The 21,204-nt window shown below is 44.1% G+C and overlaps 1 pseudogene; it reads left to right on the forward strand.

Annotated features, from left to right (window-relative positions):
* Positions 1 to 12: 12 nt before the first annotated feature.
* LOC129025186 (putative protein SSX6) lies at positions 13 to 7,265 on the forward strand (annotated as a pseudogene).
* The last annotated feature ends 13,939 nt before the right edge of the window (positions 7,266 to 21,204 follow it).

The following is a 21,204-nucleotide window of genomic DNA, read 5'->3' on the forward strand; positions in this document are numbered from 1 at the left end:
ACTCCCGGTGCCATGAACGGAGACAATGACTGTGCAAAGAGAGCTAGGGATGATGCTCAAATACCAGAGAAGACACAAAAGGTGAGGTGACCTGGAGGGGGCATAGGAGTGGCCCAGGGGACAGTGTGGGGTGACCAGGTTTCTGAGGAGGGGAGGACAGAGATACTGGAGACAAGGAGCAGGGTCTCGGGGGAGATCTGGACCCTTGGGAGCCTCCCACCCTCGCTCTGTCATCACCTAGCATCCCTGGAGACAAGTCTGTGACCTTGCACTACGTTTGGTGACTCTCAGTCCATTCTGGAAGGTGGGAAGAGAGCCAGCCAGCAGCATTAAAGCCCTACTGTGTGGCAGGGGTGAAGCTAGGGAAGGTCCCACGTGTTCTGTCAGTTAGCCATGGCATCAACCAGGACTGATTATCATCCCCACTTCCCAGATCCAGCACACAGGAAGTGGCTCCAGCTGAATGGCAGACATGCCTAGCTCAGTACTGCCAGAATTCCTTTTTTTTTTCCCCTAGGCCTTCGATGATATTGCCAAATACTTCTCTAAGAAAGAGTGGGAAAGATGAAAGCCTCAGAGAAAATCAACTATGTGTATATGAAGAGAAAGTATGAGGCCATGACTAAACTAGGTAACAGAAAGTTCTAGGTACAGACAAGTCTGGGGACACATGAGCATCCCTTTTCCTGCTTTGGCTACTTCTTAGGCTGCAGAAAGTACCCCACATTTTCCTTTTGTGCAGGGAAAAATCGCAAAGCAGCTTCTGGGTGTTCTGTGCTTCTGTATTCTGTCAGGGCTGAGGGCAGGGACTGGCCACAGTGGGGCTCATACCTGGATCCTGCACGTTTCTGTGCCTTAGGCCTCTGTTCTGATGAGTCCAACTGTCTCTGTGGCATCCTGGCACCCCCCGACTGACACTACCTTCCTTCTCTCAGCTTGTCTGTCTTTTGAGTCAGACTCTCACCGTGTCACCTAGCCTAGAGTGCAGTAGTGCAATCATAGCTCACTGAAGCCTCGAATTGCTGGCCTCAAGCAATCCTCCCGCTTCAGCCTCCCAAAGTGCTGGTACTATAGATGTGAGCCACCGTGCCAGGCCTAAGCTTCTCTCTTAGGGAATAAACATTTTGCATCTTTCTAGGTTTCAAGGTTGCCCTCTCACCTTTCATGCATAATAAACGGTCCGCAGATTTCCAGGGGAATGATTTTGATAATGACCGTAACCACGGGAATCAGGGTGAGTAGATGGGAAGGGGCTGGAAGGGGTGTCCTCAAGCCCAACTGCTTTTCAGCTCAGCTACCTGGGAAAGATCCTCAGGCATTTGTTCCCTCATACACATCGGGGCTGAGTGAAAAAAAAATTGCGTGCAGAAAGTTAACTACAGAGGCCATTCATATAAAATTTTAAAACACGCAAAACAAGAATATATATTTTTATAGACAATAAGTAAATGGTAAATGTATGCAAATATGGATGTGAATAAAAAGCCATCAAATTAAGGTGACTGGCTGTAAGTGGGGGAGGGAGGGAAGGCAGGGATTGCTGAGTGCTGCACAGACAGCTTCAGCTGTGACTTGTGGATAGTGTGTTTTCTTTGTTTGTTTGTTTGTTTGTTTGTTTTTGAGATGGAGTTGTGCTCTTGTCGCCCGGGCTGGAGTGCAATAAGGCAATCTCAGCTCACTCTGACTTTCAACTCCCGAGTTCAAGTGATTCTCCTGCCTCAGCCTCCAGAGTAGCTGGGGTTACAGGCGCCTGCCCTCACACCCAGCTAATTTTTGTATTTTTGGTAGAGACGGGGTTTCACCATGTTGGCCAGGCTGGTCTCAAACTTCCTGACCTCAGGTGATCCACCCGCCTCAGCCTCCCAAAGTGCTGGGATTACAAGTGTGAGCTACCACGCCCGGCCTGTTTGTAGTATTTCTAATATTCTGAATAAATAAATCAGACCTAACATAGCTGTGGGGTAATATTGAGATCCGACTGGACTCAATACTATTCCCCATACTTTTCTGTGTGTTTGAAATATTTCTTTTTAAAGGACTTGTTGTTCTTCCTAAGCACTGTTAATGAATCAAAAGACAGTTAAGAAAATGTTAAAAGTGATAAAAAAAAAAAAAAAGAAACTATGAAAACTATGGATCCGCCAAAAACTTCCAGAGTTTGTTTCATTAACAGCATGTAGGTATTGGATAAGTATCTTAGGAGTGAGGGTGATGAACACATTATGTAATAAGCATCGCTGTTTCTCTGTATTTTATCAAAACCAAATAGTCTTCTCATTCCCAAACAGCCCCAATTCTCCGTGATGAGCTTGGAAGAGAGTTTGAAAGAGTGATCCCTCATCCAACACAAAGACAGATTTCCCAACTTGTCAGTGAGCAGAGATAACACAGAGTGAAAAAAAAGACAAGTTTTTGCGTAGAGATTTTTGATCATTTCAAGAATATAAAGGGGACATATGTGTTTACTTGCTCTTCTGCTCTAACAACACAATTATAAGACAAGGTCAGAAAGTCCAAACTGTCTCCAATAGACCTGTTACTCCCCAACTAAACAGGGCAGATTCTACAATCTCCCACAATCATTACAAGAGGCCTGAAAAGCCAGTGCTTGAGTATCTGCCAAGTTTTTGACATTAAAGGAGTGTCTTTATACTGAAAATATTTCAGAGCCACTGGACTAAATCATCCATGGTTCATCACACATTTAACAGCTTAATTCACATACCATAAGATTCACTCATTTGAAGTGTACAATGATTTTTAGTTGCACATCTTGAGTGGATACAGTTCAGATTCCCAACCTATCAATTTAATTATTTGGGAAAAAGTAAAAGATATGTAATGGAATAAGATGAGACTGTGATGGGGTTTAGTCCCCATTTGATAAACCATAAGACAGTAAATTCTGAATTGATGCCACAGATAAATGAACCAACTATGACTAAACATAATTTAGAAGCAAATCTCAAATAACTCCTCAACAATGAGTGGACTCATAACCCTCTGCTGCAGAGTGCCCTCATGCAACAGAAGCCTCTCTAGAGTTTGGAAACCTTTACCAACAAAGAAAAATTCTGATGTATTCTCTTTCAGTTGAACGTCCTCAGATGACTTTCGGCAGGCTCCAGGGAATCATCCCGAAGGTGAGTGTCTCTCAAATCTAAGGGACCAGAGAACCTTTGTCCCTCCACGGATATGAACACTGGTAAGAGTGGGAGAATATCAAAAATACCCTCACTGCCTCCTCCCCATGTCTATCACAACACCTGATGTAGCATCAATGGCTTGATAATACTAACAGTTGTGATCCTTAATATTTCTCTCGTTTTCATAGAGATGCCATATATTCTAAACAGTTTACATGGATTAATTTATTTAATCCTTAAGAATACCTCTACGACGACGTTTCTATTACTATCTCCAAATAATAATGAGTCACACACTTCAGTTATCATCCATATAAAAGCCATGTGACTTGGCACAAATCTTCTAAGTTCTCTGAGATCCAGACTTCTGGTCAATGAAATGGCAGTAAAGAATCATAGTTCATGTTTTAGATCATAGTTATCAGCAAAATAATAATGAAATGAGGCTCTCGTTGTACAGAGATTTTAAAGAATTTTCCTGAGGCGCAGTGGCAGTGGTAGTCTAATCCAGAGCTCCAAGCCATTTAAAGCTCATTCACGTTTGCATTTGTTTATGAAGTTCAGATGTTGCTCACTAGGGCTTCACCCCATAGGGCCTGCTGGTGCTTCCATTGAGACACCCACTCTTGCAACAGGAAGGACCAACTGGCCTCTGCTCCGTTACCAGGGCCACTCGCATGGCTTAGGAATCAGTTTGACTGTTGGTCCCTCCCTACTGTGAGCTCCTTGAGGGCCTTGTCTGCAAGTGGGGCATCCGGGAAGCCCTCGTCCCAGCCCAGGGGATCTCTCGGAGTCCCCTGAATGAGTGATCCCACAAGTGCAGATTCAACTCTGGTTTACAGCGTAAAGGGATCTGGGAGTTGGGTTGCCATTGTGGAGACCAAATTCAAAGAAGGATCATGAAAAGTATTGTTTTTTATTATTACTACATTTAAACAGTGTTTGCAAGCTCAGAGAGGACTTTCCTTTAGCTTGTTTTACATGTATTTTTCACTATTTCATAAGTGAAAAAGCTGTATAAATGTAGTTTAACAATGTTGGTCAGTGACACATCCCAATGCAACCAGAATTGGTATGGGTGCCACCTCACTGAATTCCACATTCAATGTTGGTGCCTCGGTAGGGTGGTATGCCATATCTGGTACTGCTTTCTTTGCTGCCTGGATTAATTTCAGCAAACCATTTCTTTCCCTCTCCCTTCCCTGTATTCATCTCCCCGCACCATCTTTCCCAGCAGTGTTTTGTTCCCTCTCTATGTTTTTATATTTACTCTCTGAGCAGCTGTCTACAAGCTTATATGGGATCCCTTGTATTTTATAGAAGGTCTTCCTTTTGTGGACCTTGGGAATTCTTAGAATGCTATGCTCCAAATCTTCTGTATACCAGACTCTCAATTACATGGAGATTTTTGCTGTTTGCAAGAATGTCAATCTTAAAACAGTGTGAAGATAAGCATTCTAACCCTGGAAACCCCAGTCATTTAGGCCATTCCTTTCCCTTTTAACCTCCCAAGTTTCTCCTAATTTAGGCATGTGTAACTCTCCCAGCGTTGTTGAGCACATTGATTAAGGTAATGCATGTGAAGACGCTTTGTAAGCTCTAGAGCATTATAGAAATGTCACTGATACAGTTTATCTGTCACCTTCACATTATACAGATCATGCCCGAGAACCTAGCAGAGGAAGGAAATGATTCGAAGGGAGTGCCAGAAGCATCTGGCCCACAAAACGATGGGAAACAGCTGTGCCGCCTGGGAAAAGCAAGTAGCTCTGAGAAGATTCACGAGAGATCTGGTAAGAGGAAACGATTTGGGAACAACCCCTCTGGCTTCCCTGGCTATGTTCAGGTGTGTGGACTGGGTGTGTGGCATGGATCCCAGACAAGCCTGGGTCCAGGCTGGGCTGAGGAGCTCGCCCAGCTCCCGATGAGATGTTAGGCATGACTTCCAGAGACACACACTTGAGTTGTCGTCCATATAAATGTGCTCAAGCAATTCTATCTGTGATAACCTGGGATCATATCATACTCAGCTCAATGCCTGATACCCAATACAGGTGTACTTCAGAGATATTGCAGGTTCAGTTCCAGACTGCAATAAAGTGAGTCACACACATTGTGTTTCGTTTGTTTCGCAGTGCATAAAAACATTATGTTTGCACTATTCTATAGTCTGCTAAGTTTGCAATAGCATTATGTCTAAAAATGTACATACCCTAATTTTAAAATAATTCATTGTATAAAAATGCTAACAATCTTCTGAGCCTTCAGTGAGTCACACTCTTTTTGCTGATGGAGGATCTTGCCTCGGTGTTGATGGTTGCTGGCTGATCTAGGTGGTGGTTCCTGAAGGGTGGAGTGGCTGTGGCAGTTTCTTAAAACAACACAACAGTGAAATTTGCCACATCGATTAGCTCTTCCTTTTATGAAAGATTTCTCTGTAGTATGTGATGCTATTGGATAGCATTGTATCCATAGCAGAGTTTCTTTCAAAATTGGAGTCAATCCGCTCCAGCTATGAAAGTCCTAGATGGCGTCTTCTTCAATATAGAAGGCTATTTTATCCATATTGAAAATCTGTTGTTTAGTGTAGCCACCTTCACAGTGATCTTAGCCAGATCTTCTCGATAAGTTGCTGCAGCTTCTCCAACAGGGTTTGCTGCTTCACCTTGAACTTTTATGTTATGGAGATGGCTTCTTTCCTTAAACCTCATGAACCACCCTTTGCTAGCTTCACACGTTTCTCTTGCAGCTTGTTCACCTCTCTCAGCATTCATGGACTTGCAGAGAGTTCGGGCCTTGCTCTGAATTAGACTTCGGCTTAAGTCAGTGTTGTGGCTGGTTTCATCTTCTGTCCAGACCACACAAACTTTCTCTATTTGAGCAGTAAGTCTGTTTTGCTTTCTTATTTGTGTGTTCACTGGAATATTAGTATTATTATTTCCTTCAAAAACTTTTCCTTTGCATTATATACTATTATTTCCTTCAAGAACTTTTCCTTTGCATTCACAGCTTGGCGGTTTGGTGCAAGAGGCCTGACTTTCAGCCTATCTTGGCTTTCAGCATGCCTTCCTCACTAAGCTTAGCCATTTCTAGCTTCTGATTTAAAGTGAGAGACATGCAACTCTTCCTTTCATTTCAACACTTAGTGGCCATTCTAGGGTTGTTAATTGTCTTAATTTCAATGTTGCTATGTCTCAGGAAATAGGGAGGCCCAACAAAAGGAAGAGAGATGGGGAACAGCTCATCCGTGGAGCAGTCAGAACACACACAGCATTGATCGATTAAGTTTGTCATCTTCGGTGGGTACAGTTCCCGTTACCCCCAAAACGATTACCCATAACAGGGTGATTACAGTCAATAATAACTTAATTGTACATTTTAAAAAACTAAAAGAAGTGAAATGGATTGTTTGTAACACAAGGATAAATGGTTGAGGGGATGGATACCCTATTTTCCGTGATGTGATTATTACACATTCCATGCGTGTATCAAAACATCTCATGTACCCCATAAGTAGATATACCTATTGCGTATAAAAATAAAAAACAGAAAGTATTTTAAAAGACAAAAAAACAACTACAATAATAACATCAAAACTCACTGATCACAGATCACTATAAGAGATATAATAGTTAATGGGTGCAGCACACCAACATGGCACATGTATACATATGTAACAAACCTGCACGTTGTGCACATGTACCCTAAAACTTAAAGTATAATAATAATACAATTTAAAAAAAACACAAATATATTTGAACCTAATTATATACATTCAGAACTTCATACAAATTTGGACTGGAGTTGTATACAAATTTATTCAAGTAGTAAAATTAAAAATAATAATAATAATAATGGGTTAAGGTCTCAGCCTCTCTAAGCCAGAGAATGTGAAAAACTGGATAAAGAAGGCCCATGGGCACTTGGGATGGGGAGGCATCTCCTTTTTTTTGAGAAAACAGAGCCTAACACTCTCCAACCTACCCAACTCTTATCTTCCAACTCTTCTCCATCACAGGACCCAAAAGGGGGAAACATGCCTGGACCCACAGACTGTGCGAGAGAAAGCAGCTGGTGATTTATGAAGAGATCAGCGACCCTGAGGAAGATGACGAGTAACTCCGTAAGTGAACCTTTGGCTCATCCCCCACATCCCTGCAGATGTGCTATTCTGTTATGGTACCGGTATCCCATCTTGTCACTTATTCCCCCAATCATTCCCTTCTCATAATTTTCTAGGGTACAGCATTGAGGCTGAGTGATGAGATTTTCCATGCTCTTTCTACTCCCTGCCCTATATATCCAGGGATCCTCCCTACCCAGGATGCTGTGGGTTCCCAAACCCCAGGTCAGCCCTGATATGCCGGCCACACCTTCCTCTAGCCTGGGAATAGATAACCCAGGCAAGGAAGTCACTGTGGCATGAGCAGAGGGTTCACTTCAAGGAACCGTGGAAGGCGTGTGCAGGTCCTGGGGTAGGGCAGAATCAGAGTGTGCGGGGTCTGCAGGTCAGGAGGAGTTGAGATTGAGTTGTCACACAGTGGGAACTCACTGCCACTTACTTTCCTTCTCTCTTCTTGCCTCAGCCTGAGGGATATGACACATGCCCATGAAGAGAAGCAGAACGTGGTGACCTTTCATGAACATGGGCATGGCTGCGGACCCCTCATCATCAGGTGTATAGCAAGTGAAAGCAAGTGTTCACAACAGTGAAAAGTTGAGCGTCATTTTTCTTCGTGTGCCAAGAGTTCGATGTTAGTGTTTCCGTTGTATTTTCTTACAGTGTGCCATTCTGCTAGATATTAGTGTTTTCATTGATGAGCAAGACATACTTAATGCATATTTCGGTCTGTGTATCCATGCACCTACCTCAGGAAACAAGTATTGTCAGGTATTCTCTGCATAGAACAGCACTACCCTCCTCTCTCCCCAGATGTGACTACTGAGGGCAGATCTGAGTGTTTAATTTCAGATTTTTTCCTCTGCATTTACACACCACACACACACACACACACACACACACACACACACACACACACACACCAAGTACCACTATAAGCATCTCCCATCTGCTTTTCCCATTGCCATGCATCCCGGTCAAGCTCCCCTCACTCTGTTTCCTGTTCTGCATGTACTCCCCTCATCTGATTCTTCTGTATCAGTCACTGACAGTTAATAAACCTTTGCAAACATTCCCCAGTTGTTTGCTCCTCTCGTTATTGTGCACACAGCTCTGTGCATGTGTGTGAATATTTCTTTAGGAAAGATTCTTAGAAGTGGAATTGCTGTGTCAAAGGAGTCATTTATTTAACAAAACCCTCATGAGTGTGTCCTCGTGCTGAGCACTGTTCTAGGTGCTGGAGAGACATCGGGGAACAAGGCAGACAGATGTTCCTGACCACCATTCTAGAGGAGGATGTTTCCAGTTGTTTGTTTGTTTTTTTGTTTGTTTCTAGAGACAGGGTCTTGCTCTGTCCAGGCTGGAGTGCAGGAGGATGATCATAGCTCAATGCAGCCTTGAACTCCTGGGCTCAAGCGATCCTCTCACCTTGGCCTCCTAAAGTGTTGTGATTACAGGCGTGAGCCACCACACCTGGCCTCCAGTTTTTATTTTGATAGAGACTATACACTTCGGTCCTGGAGCAGGATTCTGCAGCAGGTGTTTGGGCATCTTGGCCTTCGCTCTCTGAACGATTTTTGCGTTCTAGGGCTGGGACGGTCCATTTGGGAGTATGTGGGAGGAGACACAGATGAAATCGTCATCTGGGGAACGTGGAAGAATCAGGCAGATGCGTGTACTGTAGACCCTGTGATGCACAGGGAATAGAAGAGTCCACTTAGTCTCCATGCAGGGGATCAGTGGTGGGAAAGTCTCCTGGACAGAAGCATGAGACTGCCCATCAAGGGTCTCACCAACCAAGGGCCTGGGGGCTGGGGTGGGAACGATGATTTGGGAATGGGACCGTTCTTTCTCACAGATACCACTGCACGGTGCGGAGGTGAAACAATTGTGGGGAAGGAAGGGCAGAGGGGAGTCCATTTTAGAACAAACCAGTGTGTGTGAATGGAGACATTAAAGCTCCATTCACACACAACAAACTTGAAACACCAGCCCCAGGTGGAGGCAGGATTGGAGGTGTTTTGACCATTCATACCCCATCACCTTGGCCTCCTGGTTCTCCCCAGCCTTAGAAGGAGGACACTATCATCATTATGGCTATATAATAGATGAGAGATGAAGTCCCAGACAGATGGTAGGTGTCTTGTCACAGGTCCTACAGCTGGCAGGTGCAGGAGGAGCTAAGTTTGGAGCTCACTGACTTCAGAAACATTAAGGAGGAAAGGTGTGTGTGGTGGAGGGAGGGAGAATTGAACAAGCCCCGGGCTCTGTTTCCAATCACAATGTAAAGGCTGTGGGTTCATTTACCCAAGACAAGGAGCCCTAGGGGAGACAGAGAGCAGGGAGGGAGAGGCAGTCGTGGTCATAGTGGGGACAGTGGGAGACAGAGATGTGCAGCGTGGGCAGAAGAGGGGCAGACAAAGAAGCAGTGGATACCCAAGGCCACGTGTGGGCTGTCACAGCCACCAGAGGGAGAGGGTGCCAGGAAGGAGTTGTGGGGCTCCAGGAGCAACAGAGTTTCCCCAGATCTGTGAGCATGCCCTGCCTGGCACTGCAGGAAGAGGTGGCTGCCACCCAGGTCAGTGTGGACGTACCTCTACCTGTGTCTTGGAGGAAACAAATTCTATTTTATCCCAACGTAGTTCTATATTACACAAATGTAGCATTCAGCTACTGGATATCGAGTGCCTTATCTTCCGTGTAAATACAGCAGAGGATACTCTAAAAGAGATACTGAAGGATTTGATTTTTCTTTCTCCCTGGGAAGATGGAATCCATAAGTTGTGTCCCCCAGCCCACAAGACAGGTGCAAGGAAGGGTGGCTGGAAGATTGTGAGTCATGACAGGGAACATTTTTCCTTAGGTTCCTTGGGTATGTAAAGTTCCCAACTATCTGTCTATTATGGATAGATAAAGAGTGAACATGGTCCCATCTCCCCAAAGGTGTTTCTCTCCTTCATTATTACTGTGAAGGGGTAAAGTTACAGCAAGTTGTGATACATTACTTGTTGGGAGCAAGCCCCCCAAAATCTGGCCATAAACTGGCCCCAAAACTAGCCATATAGAAAATCTCTGCATCACTGTAACATGTTCATAATGGCCCTAACGCCCAAGCTGGAAGGTTGTGGATTTACGGGAATGAGGGCAAGGAACACCTGGCCTGCCCAGGGCGGAAAAGCGCTTAAAGGCATTCTTAAGCCACAAACAATAGCATGAGTGTTCTGTGCCTTAAGGACATGCTCCTGCTGCAGTTAATTAGCCAAATCTATTCCTTTCATTCGGCCCATCCCTCGGTTTCCCATAAGGGATAATTTTAGTTAATCATATATCTATAGAAACAATGCTAATGACTGCTTTACTGTTAATAAATACGTGGGTAAATCTCTGTTTGGGGCTCTCAGCTCTGAAGGCTGTGAGATCCCTGATTTCCCACTTCACACCTCTATATTTCTGTGTGTGTGTCTTTAATTCCTCTAGTGCCACTGGGTTAGTTATGGTCTCCCCAACCGAGCTGGTCTTGGCAATTAATTTTTTGGGTTTTTGTGAGACAAGATAGTGCTCTGTCGCCCAGGCTGGAGTACAGTGATGCAATTACAGCTCACTGCAGCCTCGATCTCCCAAGCTCAAGGGATGCTCCCACTTCTGCTTCCTAACTAGCTGGGATTACAGGCACATGCCACCACACCCAGCTAATTTTTGTATTTTTTGTGGAGATGGGATCCCACTATGTTGCCCAGGCTTGTCTCGATCTCCTGGCCTCAGCAATCTTCCTGCCTCAGCCTCCCAAAGTGCTGGGATGACAAGTGTGAGCCACCTCGCCAGGCCTTCACTTTCTTTAATGAACAATTATAGAGTTTCATCTTAGAGACAAAAGTGGCTACTGCCAGCCAATCTGTCTGTGGTGTTGGAGGGGAATCTCGCTGATTCAGATGTTTCTAATGAACTTTTAAATACCTGATGATTATCCTAAGGCCCTTTCCAGCTCCGTGTTTTTTTGATTCAGAGTTTGGAGTTTTTCAGAGGCTTTGTTACAAAGAGCATCTCCTGACTGGGCGCAGTGACCCATGCTGTAATCCCAGCACTTTGGGAGGCCGAGGCAGGCAGATCACTTGTCAGGAGTTCGAGAACAGCCTGGCCTACATGGCGAAACCCCCGTCTCTACTAAAAATATAAAAATTAGCCGGCCTTGGTGGCGGGTGCCTGTGAATCCCAGTTACTGTGGGGACTGAGGCAAGAGAATCACTTGAACCTCGGAGACAGACCCTGCAGTGAGCTGAGATCAAGCCACTGCACTCCAGCCTGGGCAACAGAGTAAGTCTCTGTCTCAAAAAGCAAACAGCATCTCTTTACTACAGTGATTTGAGCCTGTGGTCTTGTCTCCTTGGGTTTCTCTATCAGTCTGATCCCATCTACTCTATCTCCCAGGAATGCCTCAATATTTCTGGTGGACCACTGACACGTTTTCCTATTTTCCTCTACTGTTAAGAATTGATGGCCAGGCACGGTGGCTCATATCTGTAATCGCAGCACTTTTGGGAGGCCGAGGTGGGCGGATCATGAGGTCAGGAGATCAAGACCATCCCGGCTAACACGCTGAAACCCTGTCTCTACTAAAAAGTACAAAAAAAAAAAATTAGGTGGGTGTGGTGGCGGGCACCTGTAATCCTAGCTACTGAGGAGGCTGAGGCGGGAGAATGGCATGAACCCGGGAGGCGGAGCTTGCAGTGAGCCGAGATTGCACCACTGCTCTCCAGCCTGGGTGACAGAGCAAGACTCTGTCTCAAAAAAAAAAAAAAAAAAAAAAAGAATTGACCCTTGAAAACATTTTCTTCCCAGTTCAATGGAATGTTGAGTGGGGCACGGGATCTATCTGCCATATTGCTCCAGTCATTTGGTTTTAGATATTTCATGTACTTTTGTCACAATGTAAGTGTAATTTTTCTCAATTTGGTTTTGTGATTGGTTATTACAGGTATGTAGAAAACCTGTCTATGATTGTATATAATATTTTTCTATGGCCATACCACCCTGAATGTGCCCGATCTCGTCTGATTGTATATAATATTTTGCTACCTGTCTGGGTGCAGCTTCCCCTGCATTTTGGCACAAGACTCAGTCTGTTTTATTCTGCAAAAGAAAACTGACAGCAGTGGCTTACGCCTGTAATCCCAGCACTTTGGTAGGCCAAGGCGGGTGGATCCCCTTAGGACAGGAGTTCAAGACCAGCCTGGCCAAGATGGTGACACCCCATCTGTACTAAAAATACACACAAAAAAATTAGCTGGGCATTGGTGGTGCACGCCTGTATTCCCAGCTACTAGGGCAGCTGAGGCGGGAGGATCACTTGAACTCGGGAGGTGGAGATTGAAGTGAGCCGAGATCGCCCCAGTGCACTCCAGCCCGGGAGACAGGGATTCTATCTCTAAACAAAAAAAGAAAAAGAAAAAGAAAAAAAGAAAATTCACTTCACAGGCAATAGATAGTTTTATAAAAGGATAATCTGTGGAAGATTTCATAGGGGAGACTGATGGAAAGAAAGGAAGTATATATTTTACAGAGCTGAGCAGTTCGCTGCAAAAATCAACAGAATTGCCTTTTTCTCCAAAAATTTTACCCCTAAGCTATTCTACTACTGGTTCTTCTAGTCCTTTCCTCTATTCCAAATCCTCAAATTGTCCATTTCCTTATTGGGATAATTTTCCTCTGCCCAGATCTGGGTCCTCCACAACACTTAGCACTCTCTTCGAGTGTTTGAATGCCCATTGTTTTAGCTCAGGTTCCCAAGGAAACAGAATTTGGGCCATGCAGGACACCTCTAGACAGACTATGCTGAGAAACCATGCCTGGAACGGTGCAGGGGGAGAGGAGAGGAGAGGCAATTTATGGACCTGGCTCTCACTCCTGGTTCTTTTTCTTATTGGTCAAAATTTACCCCACAGTCAGGCACTCTCCTACACTTCTAGATTGCATCATCTGCCCCTTTCACAGCTGTTTGGAAAGCCAGATCCCACACTTTGAAGTGTAGTGTTTCATACAATACAAAAATGGTAGCAGAGGCCAGGCGCAGTGGCTCACGCCTATAGTCCCAGCACTTTGGGAGGCCGAGGCAGGCAGATCATGAAGTCAGGAGTTCGAGATCATCCTGGCCAGCATGGTGAAACCCGTCTCTACTAAAAATACAAAAATTAGCCGGGCATAGTGGTGCACACCTGTAATCCCAGCTACTCGGGAGGCTGAGGTAGGAGAATCGCTTGACCCTGGGGGGCTGAGTCTGCAGTGAGCTGAGATCCCACCGCTGCCCTTCAGCCGGGGTGACAGAGCAAGACTCCGTCTCCAAAACAAACAAACAAACAAAAGTGGTAGCAGAAGTCAGAAAGTCCAGATATGTAGCTAATTGGCCTGCTCGTACAGCAGCAGCCAAGGGTGAAAACTGAATACTCCCAGTCAAATCCTAAGTTCACCGAGTAATTGGAGTACCCATCTGTGTTAATTAATTGCTTTTATCTGAAAGAAAAATAAAACTCGTGTCTCTATGACAAGCAGGTGCTTACAGCTTGGAGCGAGGCACCTAGGCTAAACTCGCCTGCTGACAAAGAGACAAGGACATCATCTTCCTCAATGTTCACATTTCAAAGAGATGGCTCCAAGGCCCTGAAGAAAGACATTCCTAGGGGACGGGCGTGGTGGCTCACGCCTGTAATCCCAACACTTTGGGAGGCTGAGGCTGGAGGATCACTCGAGGCCTGGAGTTCAAGTTCAAGACATTCCTGGGTTCTAGGATGGCCAGAGGCTTACAGATCAGAGGAAGAATTTACAAATACAAATTTTCTCAAGGAAACGCTCTAAGGAAAGTGAAATGGGGAAAGGTCTCTTCTTGCCCTTTTGGCAACAGGAAAAACTCAATTTATGTTTCGTTACCCTTACAATTTCCCCCTTTTGTTATTGTTTTATTGGAACACTACAATTTTCTAATTATCTCCACTGCTGTTTCTATCTTTCTCTGGGTAGTTTACGGCCACCTAGATATCCAACAAGTCCATAGTAAGATGCAAAGCAAAGCAATTATCAGGATTATAATAGAATGATTTTTTTTTTTTTTCAGGACGGAGTTTCACTCTTGTTGCCCAGGCTGGAGTGCAATGGTGCGATGTTGGCTCACTGCAACCTCCGTCTCCTGAGTTCAAGCTACTCTCCTGCCCCAGCCTCCTGAGTAGCTGAGATTACAGGCATGTGCCACAATGCCCAGCTAATTTTGTATTTTTTGTAGAGATGGAGTTTCACCATGTCAGCCAGGCTGGTCTTGAACTCCTCACCCCAGGTGATCGGCCCACCTCGGTCTCCCAAGGTGTTGGGATTACAGACATGAGCCACCACTCCCAGTCTAGAAAGAGTTTTTAAATTCATTATAGTACTCACCTTCTCGGGGCGGGGCACCTTTAAACACATCATACTGGTTAAATGCATCAAAGTCAAAATAAATTATAGAGAGAAATCCCTAAATCAAACGCTTTATTTGGGAATCACAAAATTGCAATTCAGGGCATACACACGGACTGCGGTGGTCTTCAGTATGTCCAACGAACAAACAGAAGTTGGAAACTTTATCAGAAAGAAAAATATTACACATTGTTTTGAAATGAGGCTCATTGGCACTGGAGAAGCTGGTTTGTTCGCACAATCAGCCTTCACATTCCCTCTTTTGATGAAGATCTTTCTTTGAAAACCTCACTGATCAGCCATCTTAAAGTGAGGCTTCATTGTCACTGAATGCCAGGATGGACCTGTGCCAGTTGTCTTTGTCCCATGTCAAGGGAAAGGTAAGGGAGTCTATATCAGAGACATGGGCCACATTTGAGCAAAAAAGAGGTCAGAAGGAAAAAAAATTCAGGCAGATTTGTCTGGAGTTCAGCAACAAGTTCCATCTTATTAGTCCCATCTGCATTAGCAATCATCTTGAAGCACTAGGCCAACATTATCCTGTTGGGAGAACTGGCTTAACAAATATTACACAGACAAAATAATGGAGCTCAGAGATCATAATACAAAACTACTTAACAATTGTTGTATTGTGTCGTATCGTATCGTATCGTATCGTATCGTATCGTATCGTATCGTATCGTATTGTATTGTATTGCATTGCGTTGTATTGTATTGAGATAGAATCTTGCTCTGTCACCCAGGCTGGAGGTCAGTGGCACAATCCCGGCTCACAGAAACCTCCACCTCCTGGGTTTAAGCGATTCTCCTGCTTCAGCCTCCGAGTAGCTGGGATTACAGGTGCCCACCACCACTCCAGGCTAATTTTTGTATTTTCAGTAGAGACAGGATTTTACCAAGTTGGCACTCACTGCAACCTTTGTCTTCTGGGTTCAAGCAATTCTCGTGTCTCAGCCTCCTGAGTAGCTGGGATTACAGGCACCCGCCACCACACCTGGCTAATTTTTTTGTAATTTTCATAGACACCAGGTTTCACCATGTTGGCGAGGCTTGTCTCGAACTCCTGACCTCAGGTGATCTACCTGCCTCGGCCTCCCAAAGTGCTGGGATTACAGGCGTGAGCCACCATGCCTGGCCCAACCTAGGTTTTTAGATAAACCCAACCAATTGCCAACCAGAAAATTTTTAAATCTACCCATAAGCTGGAAGCTCCTGCTTCGAGTTGTCCTGCCTTTCTGGACCAAACCAATGTACTTCTTAAATGTATTTGATTGAGTCTCCATAAAAATCTATAAAACCAAGCTGCACCCCAACCTCCTTGGGCAACTCAGGACCTCCTGAGGCTGTGTCATGGGCCATGGTCACTCCTATTTGACTCAGAATAAGTCTCTTCAAGTGTTTTCCAGAGTTTGACTTTTTTCATCAGCAGACTTCAGGAACAGAGAAGAATCTGTTTTTAGTCATTTTATGGGAAAAAGTTGGAACTAGTCTATTCTATATGTAGATAACAAGAACTCAGCTGGGCGCAGTGGCTCACACCTGTAATTGCAGTACTTTGGGAGGCTGAGGTGAGTGGACCACGAGGTAAAAAGATCGAGACCATCCTGGCTAACATGGTGAAACCGCATTTCTACTAAAAATACAAAAATTAGCTAGGCGTGGTGGCATGCACCTGTAGTCCCAGCTACTCGGGAGGCTGAGGCAGGAGAATCGCTTGAACAGGGGAGGTGCAGGTTGCAGTGAGCCAAGATCGCGCCACTGCACTCCAGCCTGGTGACAGAGCGAGATTCCATCTCAAATACAAACAAACAAAACACCAAGACCTCGAAACAATGCACAGAGCTACAATCTAATAACGGATCTACTAGAACTTTTCTTTAGCAACATAATTTTTCTCTATATATTGATCACTTAGGAATCTCAGATTTAAAAACCTCTTGAGGATAGAAAGTCAAACCAAGGCAGACCTTAGATTTCACCTACATTCTTAAGGTTCCTGAGCCTGTCAGAAAGTGACCATTTTTATTTACTCACTGTAAAGCTAAAAACACTTGAAGTTAGCCATTCCATGCATTTTGATGAAAGCCTTGGTAATATAGCCAATGTTTTATTTATTTTTTTTCTTTTTGAGACAGGGTCTTGCTCTGTTGCCCAGGCTGGTGTGCAGTGATGAGATCTCAGCTCGCTGCAGCCTGCACCTCCTGGGTTCAACCAATTCTCCTGCCTCAGCCTCCTGAGTAGCCGGGATTTCAGGCGTGTGACACCATGCCTGGCTAAATATTTTTGTATTTTTAGTAGATATGTGATTTCACCGTGTTGGCCAGGTTGCTCTGAAACTCCTGACCTCGGGTGATCCACCCGCCTCAGCCTCCCACAGTGCTGGGATTATAGGCGCAAGCTACTGAGCTCTGCCCTATAACCAATGTTTTTAATTGTATCCCTCTATAAAAAGAGAGCAGAGATTTTTTTATTTGGTTTTTTGTTTGCTTGTTTGTGCTGAAAAAAAAAAAAAAGTGGGCTAGGTTCAATGCCTCACACCTGTATTCCCAGAACTTTGGGAGGCTACTTGAGCCCAGGTGTTCAAGACCAACTTGGCCAACATAACGAGACAAAAAAAAAAAAAAAAAAAAAAAAAAACAAGGAAAAGAGAAAAGAAGAGAAGTATGGTTTTATTACTACCTGCAGATAGGGCCTGCATGAGGTGGTAGATGTGCTGGGCTCAGGGGATGTGTGGGCTGTGAGGAGATGGTGGGTGAGGCTGGAAGGAAACAGGGTGGCTTGGAAACCAGGCCCAAGGGATCCTCAGATCCGCTTCTTGGAATGGGCAGCCTTTAAAAAAGAGTCATGGTAAGCCACAGTCATGCCATCCATCAGATGCATCAGATTCTTGGAAATCTAGCTGCCCATCACTAGTGAGGTCCAGTTTCTTCATCATGTGGTCAAAGGCACTGGTGCCCTCTGGTTCTTCATGAAGGCATCCAGTTCTCTATTCATGAAGCTTGGGAACTTCATCTTGGAGTGAATGCTATTGTAATCATCCTTTCCAGCCTATTTCTGGAAAACAGCAATCAGGGACTCTGTAGGGCTGGAGATTTTTGCCATGTTGGAGTTGAATGAGGCACCAAGGGCAGGTTTTTACTGGACCTGTGTAAATAACCATATTGTCATAAGAATATTTCCAAATAGTTTTCAAATTCTGGAGGAATCAAGTAGAAAGAAAAAGCAAACATTTCCATCTTAGTTTACAAAAGTATACTTTACAAAATTGTTATAAACTATAGATAATTTAACAGAGAACATTTTCTCTTTTTTTTCTTCATTTTTTTGAGAAAGGGTTGCACTCTGTTGCACAGGCTGAGTGCAGTGGTGCAAACACAGCTCCCTGCAACCTCTGCCTTTTGGATCAAGTGTTCCTCCCACCTCGGCCTCCCAAGTAGCTGGGACCACCATGCCACCATGCCCAGCTAATTTTTTTGTATTTTTTTGTATTTTTTTTAGAGACAGGGTTTTGCCATGTTGCCCAGACTGGTCTTGAACTCCTGGGATCAAGCGATCTTCCCACCTTGGCCTTCCAAAGTGAGCCACCACGTCCCACCAGAAAATTTTCTTATATGTGGAAAACAAAACATTTAAGTAAAAAACAAAGTTTTTATTTTCTTAATTTTTTTTTTAGAATCCAGGTCTCCTATGTTTCCCAGGTTGGTCTTGAACTCCTGCACTCAAGGGATCCTCCTGTCTCGGCCTCCCAAATTGCTGGGATTACAGGTGTGAGCCACCGTGCCCAGCCCAAGAACAAATAAAGTTTTAAATAAAGGTCAAAAATACGTTAACTTTATCAGTTATTTAGCCTTATGTAATTAATTTTTGTTCTGCTTGATCTTGATGATCAGTTGCATGAACCCATCAGTTTCTGTTAGAGTTTTGAAAAAAAAATTATTTAGTTCATTAATCTGAAAGTTATTAGAAATCTATATTCAACAGTACTTGTTAGAATCTTTTTCATGAATCTGATTCTAGACGCCTTTAGAGAAGAATCAGCACTGTAGGTGAAAAAACTTAGAATAGTGATGATTAAAATCTGATGAAAGTTCAATATTTGACAAGAAAGTTCAGCTATCTCTATTACATAGAGCATTTTAAGATAACAACCAGAATCATGACTGATAGCATCACACCAGGACCATCAGACCACTGTAAATTTTGTATGATCTTCAGATCTATAAACATTAACATCAGTAACATATCTATGTAAGTGTAAACATATAATATTAACATCAATATCATATCTATATAAATGTAAACAGCAATTAGTATTATTTTATTATTTGACATTGCTTTTCATATAATCTAACATATCAAATAAGTCTAATGAGAGACACATTCTTTGAAGCTCTACAGGGGCCTCACTGGTAAAGCTCAAAGTCAATTTCAGGTTAAAAAGATTTAAAGGCCAGGCGTGGTGGCTCACGCCTGTAATCCCAGCACTTTGGGAGGCCGAGGTGGGTGGATCACAAGTTCAGGAGATCGAGACCATCCTGGCCAACATGGTGAAAACCCATTTCTACTAAAAATACAAAAAAAAAAATTAGCCAGGCGTGGTGGCGGGCGCCTGTAGTCCCAGCTACTCGGGAGGCTGAGGCAGAGAATGGCGTGAACCCAGGAGGTGGAGCTTACAGTGAGTGGAGCTCATGCCACTGCACTCCAGCCAGGGTGACAGAGCGAGATGCTGTCTCAAAAAAAAATACTTAAATTAGAATTTGATTAGTTTGTTCAACAACAACAGATGAAACATAATTGGATATTGGGGAAGTTTGTCAAAGAGGTTAAAAAGCTCAAAACATTTGCTTAAAACAGGATCATGGGTCACTGTGAAATAATAGTCACTCATTTAGGGGCACATGTTCTCAGGACCTCCTGAGGGCTGTGTCACAGGCCAAAAATAAATTCTAAAAAAAAAGAAAAGAAAAAGGAAAAAAAGAAAATAGTCACTCATTTAACCAGAGTGATAGTCAACAGACTTCAACAGCAATACAGGAAGTTACTTAAAAACATAACCCTTCCAAAGCTCAGTTTTCCTAAGCAATCAGAAACCTAATTAATAGGCTGGGCGTGTCAGCTCACATCTGGAATCCCAGCACTTTGGGAGGTCGAAGCAGGTGGATAACTTGAGGCCAGGAGTTCAAGATCAGCCTGAGCAACACGGTAAAACCCCGTCTCTATTAAAAGGACAAAAAATTATCTGTGTGCTGTGGCCCGCACCTGTGGTCCCAGCTACTCTGAGGCAGGAGAATTGCTTGAACCTGGGAGATGGAGATCGCAGTGAGCCGAGATCGCGCCATTGCACTCCAGCCTGGGCAACAAAGAGAGACTTCGTCTCAAAACAAAAAGAAAACAAAACCTTAGGATCAACAGAAAGGAATGCCAGGGTTGAGAAAAAGGATGGTAGAGACCCAAGTTGTTATTTCCAGAGGAAGCCTTCAGGTACTAGGCTATAGAAAGAATAGATCGTAACATGTTTCTTTCTTTTTTTTTTCTTCTTCACATGGAGTCTCACTCTGTTGCCTAGGCCGGAGTGCTCACTGAAACCTCCGCCTCCCGGTTTCAAGTGATTCTCCTGTCTCAGCCTCCTAAGTAGCTGGAATTACAGGCGCCTGCCACCATGCCCAGCTAATTTTTGTATTTTCAGTAGGGACGGGGTGTCACCATATTGATCAGGCTGGTCTCAAACTCCTGACCTCAGGTGATCCACCCACTTCAGACTCCCAAAGTGCTAGGATTACAGTTGTGAGCCACCGCACCCGGCTGTAACATGTTTCTTATCAGACTTCAAGTCTGTATTAATGTTGATGCCAGAGACGTATAATGAGGCATGTCTGACCCCCACTTCCTGTCATGGCCTGAAACCGTCTCTAGGGTCAAATTTTAAAAGAGCCCTGGCTGAGGAGGATGTTCATTCAGATGGTTGGGGGCAGGGGGCTTAAGATTTTATTTTTGATTTACAAGTCCTGTAAGGTGAAACTGCATAAATTTTAAAGAACAAGTCTCATGCCTGATGTATGGACCACATAAAAAGTTCACCAAACTGTCCAATGCCATAACCAGAGACATTCGAATGGCAAATCAGGAAGAGAAGTTCATGTTTCCACACTGTAGACAGCTTTTCCCAAGACGTCAGAATGTCTTCGTATCATAATGAGACTCTTACCCGCTTAATGTCTACATTTTTCACTTGACAGAACCTGACCCCCAAATGCTTTCCTTCACCTAGTGGTCCCTTTTATAGAGTCGGCACTCTGCTTTAATTCAACCCTGTTGCGGGAAGTCAGGGACCCTGAATGGAGGGACTGGCTGAAGCCATGGCAGAAGAACATAAATTGTGAAGGTTTCATGGACATTTATTAGTTCCCCAAATGAATACTTTTATAATTTCTCATGCCTGTCTTTACTGCAATCTCTGAACATAAATTGTGAAGATTTCATGGACATTCATCAGTTCCCCAA

Source organism: Pongo pygmaeus, chromosome X (assembly GCF_028885625.2).
Source record: "Pongo pygmaeus isolate AG05252 chromosome X, NHGRI_mPonPyg2-v2.0_pri, whole genome shotgun sequence".
NCBI lineage: Eukaryota > Metazoa > Chordata > Mammalia > Primates > Hominidae > Pongo > Pongo pygmaeus.